Raw genomic sequence first — 9409 nt, forward strand, 5'->3', positions numbered from 1 at the left:
AACATTTAGAAAATTCCCTGATTTCCTAACAAGAAATCACAGCCTCTGTTGAGACTTCTGGAAAACCTGGGAACATCACCAGAATTTTGCAACAATTACCACAATGCCTTGGCCTGCAAAGACATGGGGGATTCCTGTTGGAATCCAGCTCAAGTTTTGACTGCATGATTGGATTACTTTAGAAAAATGTATGTGTATAATGTTAGTGTAGCTAAGATTAATTCATCAGTAAATGCAAAAAAAAGGATAATAAAACAAACCAAAATATTAGCAGAGCATGCTTGGAACATTTTCAATTTAAACTTAATTGAGTAAATGTCAGTATCACATAAACATTTAGTCATTTTATTATTTTCTCATCACGAAATGTTCACTAACTTTGAGTAAAAATTCCTTACACTGAAACTATTAATTTTCCAAAACACTCCTAAACATGCCACAATCCTTCTGGGAGAATCTCTTGTAGACAGATATAGAGCCAAAATAGAGCTTTTTGGAAAAGCACACCATCTCTATGTTTACGGGAAAACAAAGCAAAACCTTCAAAGAAAAGAACACCTCCCCACAGTCAAACATGTAAGTGGTTCAGTGATGTTTTAGGGTGGCTTTGATGCCTTTGGTTACTGGGTGCACTGAAGGAAACTGGGAGGACACCAAAGCAGAAAGCTGGGTCTCTGTCAAAGATCATAGGTCTTCCAGCAGAACAATGACCCTGGAAACACTTCAGAAATGGTTCAAGACAAAACGCAGAACTTTTCTGAAGTGGCCAGCAATGACTAGATGTTTAAATCTGTGGAGAGAATTGGAGCAGTTTGCACAAGAGTGGGCCAACCTGCCAACACAGAGGTGCAGAAAGCTCATCTGTGGCTACAGGAAGAGCTTGAATGCAGTTATTTTTGCTGTGCTACCAAATATCTGAAAAACCTTTTCTGAACATTTTCTGACTTAAAAATCAGTTTTTTAACATATACAGCTAAATAAATAATTGTGGAGAACACATTTTCAACTTAATTTTAGAGGCAATTGTGAGTTACTTTAAGAAAGCAAAGGCACCATTACATTTGGCTGTATAAATGTATCCACTTTAACAAGATGTTGTGCACTGTCCCCCTACATGTTGTCTATGACTGGTAGCACCATTACACCAAGTACAATTCTGGTTACAACAATGTGTTTATGTACCCAGTAAATTAAAGTGACTTTCATTCTAAATTATAAGGCAAGATAGGGTGTGGTATACAGTTAGGTCCGGAAATATTTGGACACTTTTCAATATTTCAATATTTTGGTTCTGTATGCCACCACAATGGATTTGAAATGAAACAACCGAGATGCAATTGAAGTGCAAAGTTTCAGTCTTTAATTCAAGGAGTTTTATTGCATGAAACGTTTAGGAATTGCAACCATTTTCATATACAGTCCCCTTATTTCAGGGGCTCAAATGTAATTGGACAAATTAACACGGTCATAAATAAAATGTTAATTTTCAATACTTTGTCGAGAATCCTTTGCAAGCAATGACTGCTGGAAGTCTGGAACACGTGGACACCAAACGTTGGGTTCCCTCCTTTGTGATGCTTTGCCAGGCCTTTACTGCTGCTGTCTTCAGTTGTTTGTTCGTGGAGAATCTGCCCCAAATTTTGTCTTCAGCAAGTGAAATGCATGCTCGATCAGGTTGAGACCAGGTGATTGACTCGGACGGTGCAGAATATTCCACTTTTTTGCCTTAAAAAACTCCTGGGTTGCTTTTGCAGTAAGTTTTGAGTCATTGTCCATCTGTAAAGTAAAGCATCGTTCAATCAGCTTCACAGAATTTGGCTGAATCTGAGCAGACAATATATCCCTATACACTTTAGAATTAATCTGGCTGCTTCTGTCTTCTGTCACATCATCAATAAACACTAGTGACCCAGTGCCATTGGAAGCCATGCATGCCCATGCCATCACACTGCCTCCACCGTGTTTTACAGAAGATGTGGTATGCTTCGGATCATGAGCCGTTCCAAGTCTTCTCCATACTTTTTTCTCCCCATCATTCTGGTACAGGTTGATCTTAGTTTCTTCTGTCCAAAGAATACTGTTCCAGAACTGGGCTGGCTTTTTTAGATGTTTTTTGGCAAAGTCTAATCTGTCCTTTCTATTCTTGGGGCTTATGAATGGTTTGCACCTTGTGGTGAACCCTCTCTATTTGCTCTCGTGAAGTCTCCTCTTTATGGTAGACTTGGATAATTATATGCCTACCTCCTGGAGAGTGTTCTTCACTTGGCTGGATGTTGTGAAGGGGTTTTTCTTTACTATGGAAAGGATCCTATGATCATCCACCACTGTTGTCATCTGTGGACGTCCAGGCCTTTTTGTGTTGCAGAACACACCAGTGCGTTCTTTTTTCTTAGGATGTACCAAACTGTTGATTTGGCTTCTCCTAATGTTCCTGCTATCTCTCTGATGGAATTTCTTTAGCAGCCTAAGGATGGCCTGTTTCACTTGCAATGAGAGCTCCTGTGACTGCATGTTGTGGGTTCACAGCAACAGCTTCCAAATGCAAATGCCACACCTGGAATCAACTCCAGACCTTTTAACTGTTTACCTGATGAAGAAATAACAAAGGAATAGCCCACACCTGTCCATGAAACAGCTTTTGAGTCAATTGTCCAATTGTTTTGATACCTTGAAAAAGAGAGGGCTACATGTTAAAGAGCTGTAATTCCTAAAACCTTCCTCCAATTTGGATGCGAGGACACTCAAATTAAAGCTGAGAGACTGCACTTTAAGCCCATATTCATTATATAACTGTAACTTGAATATATTTTGGTAAACAGCCAAAATAACAAAATTGTGTCAGTGTCCAATTATTTCCGGACCTAACTGCATTTTTATTGCTATTCTAAATCAGTTACCAATGCAGTAAGAGCAGTAAAAAGGTGTGTGATATCACTCCCGTGGTATACAGTGTAATATCTTGGAATTTAGCCAATCAGCAATCAGAATTCTAACCACACTGTTTATAATAATAACTATACAATGGTCTTTGTCCATTTGTCCAAACATCTTCCAATAAATTGAATCAACCACTCAATTTAATTGTCCATGATTTACTGAGTTAATTTACTGAGAAATGTAGAATATTACTTTGGTTTATACAAACCCGATTCCAAAAAATTTGGGACACTGTACAAATTGTGAGTAAAAAAGGAATGGAATAATTTACTAATCTCATAAACTTGTATTTAATTCACAATAGAATATAGATAAGATATTGAATGTTGAAAGTGAGACATTTTGAAATGTCATGCCAAATATTGGCTCATTTTGGATTTCATGAGAGCTACACATTCCAAAGAAGTTGGGACAGGTAGCAATAAGAGGCCGGAAAAAATAAATGTACAGATAAGGAACAGCTGGAGGACCAATTTGCCACTTATTATGTTAATTGGCAACATTAAAAGAGCCTCTCAGAGTGGCAGTGTCTCTCAGAAGTCAAGATGGGCAGAGGATCACCAATTCCCCCAATGCTGTGGCGAAAAATAGTGGAGCAATATCAGAAAGGAGTTTCTCACAGAACAATTGCAAAGAGTTTGAAGTTATCATCATGTACAGTGCATAATATCATCCAAAGATTCAGAGAATCTGGAACAATCTCTGTGCGTAAAGCGTCAAGGCCGGAAAACCATACTGGATGCCCGTGATCTTTGGGCCCTCAGAAGGCACTGCATCACATACAGGAATTATCCGGACTAAAGAGGACAAGGACAACCCAAGTTGTTATCAGCGCTCCGTTCAGAAGCCTGCATCTATGATGGTATGGGGTTGCATGAGTGCGTGTGGCATGGGCAGCCTACACATCTGGAAAGGCACCATCAATGCTGACAGTTATATCCAAGTTCTAGAACAACATATGCTCCCATCCAGATGTCGTCTCTTTCAGGGAAGACCTTGCATTTTCCAACATGACAATGCCAGACCACATACTGCATCAATTACAATGTCATGGCTGCATAGAAGAAGGATCCGGGTACTGAAATGGCCAGACTGCTGTCCAGATCTTTCACCCATAGAAAACATTTGGTGCATCATAAAGAGGAAGGTGCGACAAAGAAGACCTAAGACAGTTGAGCAACTAGAAGCCTGTATTACACAAGAATGGGACAACATTCCTATTCATAAACTTGAGCAACTTGTCTCCTCAGTCCCCAGATGTTTGCAGTCTGTTATAAAAAGAAGAGGGGATGCCACACAGTGGTAAACATGGCCTTGTCCCAACTTTTTAGAGATATGAGGATGCCATGCTATTTAAAATCAACTTATTTTTCCCTTAAAGTGATACATTTTCTCAGTTTAAACATTTGATATGTCATCTATGTTGTATTCTGAATAAAATATTGAAAAATGAAACGTCCACATCATTGCATTCTGTTTTTATTCCCAATTGTACAGTGTCCCAACTTTTCTGGAATCGGGTTTATACCTACTGTATATTGAATGTTTTAATTCACTATTTGGAAAGATTGTTGCCACCTTAACTCAGCTATTCACTGCTAGCTTCAGATGACCACAGGGTTGTGGCAGATGACAATGTTTCAGAAACGTTCCCTAGGTAACCTCAGACTTGAGTTATTCTCCGCCTGACACGCCATGGTGAGGAAACACTGCATTTAAAACAATGGCACCGTCTACCTACCTAGTACATGTGGGTGCATGCGTACGTGTGTGTGTGCATGCATATGTGTTCGTGTGCATGCGTATGTGTGTGTGTGTTTGTGTGTGTGTGCTTTCATGCCTGCATGTATGTGACCAGAGGCACGTAAGACATGCCAACAGAAGTCTGTGAAATGTGGCAGGTCACTGATGAAGGATTAGAGTAACCCATAGCCAGACAGATAGAGATCGACAAAAGAGTTCTATTTCATTCTGTGCCCACATTAATTGTGGTCAGAAACAGACAAAGGCCCTTGGCATTCTAATAGCACAACTATCATCCTTGCTTTCATTACGAATCTGAGATGCTCCAGCATGCTGCTTAACTTCTACTGAGATGTCATTCCTGCATTGGAGGGACCTTGTTATCTTCGCAGGTGGGGCTGGCTACCTGAAAGATCTGAATTCTTTATATTGTTTGACACACTCAACAGCCAAAGTAACTGTGCCTAGCCAGAGAGGACTAAATTAATGCTTTCCTGATGATATCAATCACTATGCAGGTGATCATAAAAACAGAACATTTCACCTATGCCAGGGTCCGGATTTTCCCTTTTTTGTTAACGCGGCTAGGATGAACTCCTGGCACTGAGTATAGTGTTGCAGTCAGTTATCACTGATGATCATCGGGTTACAGACGGAAATGGCGAATGTTAAATGTCAGTGCTAAAATGTCCCTAGCCTTGGTCTGTCTACGCAACATCTCCTGAATGATCCGGTCATGTTGTGAGGTGAAACTAAACACACACCTTTTCTCCTGTTCACATATACTGCCCCAACCTGTGTGAACGTAGCCTAAAGAGGAAGAGAGCAGCTCAGTGCCACTCAACTGCTGAGGACCTTCATGTCAATATTTAGGTGTTTCCAGGACCGCTCAGCCATTGGAGGCATTATGTAAGTCCCAGGTGTCCATCAACCCTGGGGTATGCAGCTGCAGGCAGCAAGAGAGAGATAATACATACACATAGCCATGCTCTCTCTCACGCAGAGTACACATTACACACGCACATACAATGTACCACACGAAGTACAGCCATGCCACGGAACACCTGACAGGTGCAGGCGTGGTCTGTAGCAAGACACGCTATCCTGACACGCTAACTCATTCTTATATTTGAGGTACGTGCCTCTGGCTGAAAACTGCTGGGCTAAAGCTCTGACGCTCAATCCCTCCTCTTGCTACACACTTTCCAATAGTACTGCTGTATCTCTCTTGAAAAAACAGTGAGCATGAGACTAAAGGTTTACTGAACGAGTTAAAGTTCTTTTGTACGCAATATGTGTAGGTCTTTGGCACAGCTGAACAGATACTCTTATCATTAGGAGTCTGATTCTGAATGGTTACACAGTGGAGACTTGACAGGTGACTCATGAAGAACCAACAAGTAAAAGTTTGAACCAGATTTTTCACAATTATGCTAATCATTATAATTGTGTTGAACGGAGGCTGATATAAGTTAATGAGACAGCACATGCCATCAGAATTAATCATTAGTGCTATTTGTCTGTTTCTATTCTATTCTGCATGCTGTTCCTCTTGCAACATTTCAATTGCAGCAACAGAATATCTAATGTTTTCAGGTGTATGTGAAAGACGGACCACGGCCAAAAACCTTTGAACATTTTCATAGGAAGGTTGCGCTTTCTTGCTATTGTCATGTTAGGCCAGATAAATGGTATGGCATTGTGTAAACTCCCCTTGCCCCGGGCGCTTTGTCTATACACCTCAGCTTCCAGGCTACAAGCTGTTCGCATGCATATCACGCAGCCAAGAGCCAGGCTGCAAGAACCGGCTGGACAGGTATGCGTCCGCGGCATCTTTGTCTTTGGAAAAAACTGTGTTGCCTCCGGTTCCAAAGTTGCTTGGCTTGCGTGAGGACAACTGCTTTATCTTTTCAATCCTAACAGCCTCTCAACCTGGCCTGTGGCAGCGGCATTTTTATGACCTTCTTTTTTCTTCTCACCTGTTCTTAGGCCTGCAAACAGCCTTTGAATTGTGTTAAGTACAGTGGACCTTATAGGCTGTCTTTCACTGTGCTGTTGTTGCTCTGTGCAGTCACTATAGTGAACGTAAGCTCTGGTCACCTTGCCTCTGGTCTTATATAGAACTAACCTTTGATATTAAATAAATATTTGTGATTAGCCTTGCCCAGGTCATGCAACTCTGAACAGGTTATAAGGCAAGCAGCTGCAGAGAAGACACAACACAGAGAAATTAAAATTACATAATTAAGTAGTTTACAAAAGTTTTACATCTCACAAGATGATAGCTATAGCTGATCTAAACGGAGGCCTCTAAACTTTTAGTTTCTTTCTTTGACTGTAGCAGTACCTGATTCACTTTACGTGATTCCCACAGTGTGATAGAATATGTCTCTGGGAAATGGGAGTCCAGTGCTTTCAAGTCTACAAAATGATAAGACAATTTACAATCCTAGTAAATACTGGTACTGTAGCCAGGCCATGTTTAGATTGAACTATGGAAGTTGGTACGTAGGCTAATAAATGTTTTATATGTAACCCTAACCCTAACAACATTGAAATACCAATAAATATTAAGTGGTTTAGGTCAACTGACAATTAACGTTCCTGTAGCTTTAGAGAACATTCCTTTAACAGTCAATTAAGTCATTACCTGCAATTTTCTTAGGAATGTTCCAGCGATTTGCAAAGACTGTTAGGACTAACCTAACTTTTCTCCTAAAAGTCAAATTTAAAATAATTGGCCTTTTTAGTATAGCAATTTCCAACAGACACAAGAGAGTCCAAGATCGGAATATGCATCCTCTAAAACATGCTTTGCCAAGCTGTACTGCTTCTTATCGCATTGTTAGCTTAACCAGAAAATGAACCGAACATTCCTTTGACTACTGAAGTCAGCTTGCAGACACTCTAAGTGGCACCAAGAATGACTAGGGGTACAATGAAACATGAAAACTATCACCAGCATGTGTCTGGAACCCAGGGAGAAGTGAAGCATCAGCTGTGCAATGCCTAGACCACATATTCTCCTGACTCTAACACAAGCTATGGCGGTGGGTGGGCTTGTCTGTACTCATGTGGAGGCAAATCCGGGATCATGGAGGAGAAGGGCGCTTTGTCCCAGCAGTCGCTGCAAGAGGAAAAGAGCGACTGGGTTCGTTGGTCATGGGGAGTGCCTGTGTTATTTGTGGAGGCGACGGCTTCCCATTCCCTGGCGTGGGACCCCCGTAGCTGCAGATCTGGCGGGGAGAAGACCACCGGCCCCAGCAGTTGTTTTGAGAAGAGCCACTGAAATCCTGCCGAGCCACGCTGCCCGGTCGTTGTCTCCGGGGCTGTCTTAGCCGGGCCTTCATGGGTTTTGGCGGAGTTCCAGGATTGGCGGCTATCCCTGCGTACCCACTGCTTGCAGAAATTCAGGTTGCCACACTAGCATCACTCAGAATGGCATGCGTTTGGACGTGCTTACGGCATAACAATCTTATGTGATCCATGTTGTACATAACGTGAGATGTTATACTTTAAAAAGCCAAAATGACCTGGTGTTTCATGCCTGGTTATGATGACATCATATTCTTACAGATACCTTCCTATCCACAACTGTGGATTCTTACTAGACAGTTGCCTTCAGCTATTGTGTTGGGCACAGCACGGTTGCATCCGTTGTTAGCAGTGTGTCCAGGCCATCTGGGACTGCCTGGTGGGGGAATTCATGCCTGTCCCAACAAAGACTGGTGGGCCAACGCTGCTGGCTTCAAAGACAGGTGGAATTTCCCCACCTGTGTTTGTTCCCATCGATGGAAAGCATGTTATCCTGCAAGCTCCACTAACTCTGGCTCCATGTTCCACAACTACAAGGGGACATACTCCATTGTCCTTTTGGCGATTGTGGACGCCAGCTACCTGTTCCAAGTAATGGATGTAGGCAAGAGACAAGGGCACCCTGGCCAACTCTGCTCTCAGTCAGGCCTTTAGAGATGGCACCCTGGACTTTCCTGACAGCAGCCTAATTCCAGGAGCAAAGCACTTTGGACCCCAGCTCCATGCAGGCTTTTCCAGTACGGACACACCTCATGTAGCCTGTTTCAGTAGCGAACATCCCCAGACCAAAGAGGGTACTCAACTTCCGCCTCTCCTGAGCTGACCGTGGAGTGGTGAATCCATTCTGACCATATTCTTTAATATTCTGATCTGTTAGAGACAATCAATGAATTATCATAGCATTGTCAGGCATGAGCCAGCATTTTGAGTATCTCTCCATTCAAGTCAGTTTAAACAATATTGCACTGCATCCCAGATCTGGCTAGCTATCAAAATAACCTTGAAAGTCAAATAACATCATAAAGCCTGCGGTTGCTGCCACAAAGACATACATACAACTTGCAGATTGGTTAGAGGACTTAACTGTTTATCCAGGTCTATGGGGTAAATATAACACGAGATTTGTGCGGTGATGTCAAACTTCAGGGGGTACATGAGTGTAAAGGAAAGCAAAGGCCAACGGGAAAAAAACATTTTTTCCAACAGCATGTTTTTAGATTCACAATTGAAGCTAACAGGTGAATATTTTTTTTTCTTCCCTCGGTGTGTATATCTGTGTGTGTTTGTGTATGTTTGAAGTCTATCAGCAGGTGCATGAAAACCAGGGGTACAAAGCTCTCTGAGGTGAGGATCAGGACCGGGGAAGAAAGCAAAGCTCATATTAAAATTATTTATAGGCAGTTTAAATTATTTT

The sequence above is a fragment of the Esox lucius genome, chromosome 2 (assembly GCF_011004845.1).
Source record: "Esox lucius isolate fEsoLuc1 chromosome 2, fEsoLuc1.pri, whole genome shotgun sequence".
In the NCBI taxonomy this organism is placed as follows: domain Eukaryota; kingdom Metazoa; phylum Chordata; class Actinopteri; order Esociformes; family Esocidae; genus Esox; species Esox lucius.